The 1,360-nt window shown below is 65.7% G+C and overlaps 1 non-coding gene across 1 annotated transcript; it reads right to left on the bottom strand.

The window, feature by feature from the left end:
- LOC142869418 (5S ribosomal RNA) lies at nucleotides 1-119 on the bottom strand. The gene has a single exon (XR_012918046.1). It is a non-coding gene; the product is annotated as a 5S ribosomal RNA (ribosomal RNA).
- Nucleotides 120-1,360: the final 1,241 nt, after the last annotated feature.

Here is a 1,360-nt window from a genome sequence, read left to right as displayed (position 1 = left end):
AGCCTACGGCACCCGGTATTCCCAGGCGGTCTCCCATCCAAGTACTAACCAGGCCCGACCCTGCTTAGCTTCCGAGACCAGACGAGGTCGGGCGCGTTCAGGGTGGTGTGGCCCTAGACGGCGGAGGGCGCCCCTGCCCCGCTCAAGAAGCCGAGCCTCTCTGCGCTTCCCCGCCGCCTCCTCCCGCCCCAGGCCCCGCACCGGCGCTGACCCGCGCCGGGCCGGGCCTGTTGAGTTCACCGGCCGGGTCCGGCGGGCTCCGAGGGACGGGGGTGACAGGCGGGGCGGGGCGGGGCGGGCAGGGAGCGGTGGGCCGGGGTGGGGGGCTGTCTCTCTATACACACACACACACACACACACACTCACACTCACACAAGATGCGCCTCCACGGCTGGACTCGCCAAGGTGGAGACCTTCCAGCCCCCTTCCTCTCCTCGCCTGGCCTCCTTCACCTACCCGCCCCCCACCCCCAGCTCGTGGCCGCCGCCGCCGCCGCCGCCGCCGCCGCCGCCTCCGCCGCCGATTGCGCACGCGCGGATCGCCCGCCCTTTGACCCCAGGCAGGGGCCGCCCTCCCCGACAACCCCTTTCAGCTGGGCCCCCCACCCTGTGGGTGGGCTGCCGCCTATTCCCCCGGGCCCGGGCTGGGGCACAGCGCATGGGGGAGGGGAGCGAGTGTATGGGGCGTCTCTCTCTCTCTCTAGGGATGTGTCCCATGGGTGGGGTGGCGTGGTTTGTGGGGCGCTGAAGAAATCAGTCCCCTCCATCTCCTACCTCTGGAAAACGCCCAAGCCCTTGGAGAACTGCCGGCAACGCGACCGGGGGCGGCCGGGACCCTCCTCTGTGTCCTCCTGTGGCCCAGTCCAAGGGGCCGGGGCCTGGGCCTGGCCGGGGCTGCATTGGACCCCGACCACCCTGGCGTGTGGACTCGCTAAAAATCGGCCATTAGATATTGGATTCCAGCTTCATTGAGGTCATTTCACTAATGAGTGCACCGGAAAGAGTTTCCTAATCCATCTGTGAGGGTGGCAACTGAAAGAGAATTTTAAAGCTGACAGAATAGGCGAGGAAAGGCATAGGAGATTTCCACACCCAGTAAGGAAGCCTTTCCCGAAATGGAAGAAAGAAACGAGCAAACAGAAACACCGGTAGCCCGCCAGGATCAGAGTCTGCCCCCGAGAGAAAGTACCCTGACCAGGTTCACCCGTGGGTGGGTGGCGAGCTAGCGGCATTCAGAAGAGCGAGGCCCGCAGTCTGTGCAGAAGACACCTGCACTCGGGTGTGTGTGGCGGCACGATTCACAAGCAGCTCCAGATGTTAAGCCAAGGAGAAGCCAGGGAGTTCCCAACGCCCCAGGTGTC

The sequence above is a fragment of the Microcebus murinus genome, unplaced genomic scaffold (assembly GCF_040939455.1).
Source record: "Microcebus murinus isolate Inina unplaced genomic scaffold, M.murinus_Inina_mat1.0 scaf076_hap2_Mmur4.0, whole genome shotgun sequence".
Lineage (NCBI taxonomy): Eukaryota > Metazoa > Chordata > Mammalia > Primates > Cheirogaleidae > Microcebus > Microcebus murinus.
This window is presented reverse-complemented; position numbering and strand designations above follow the sequence as displayed.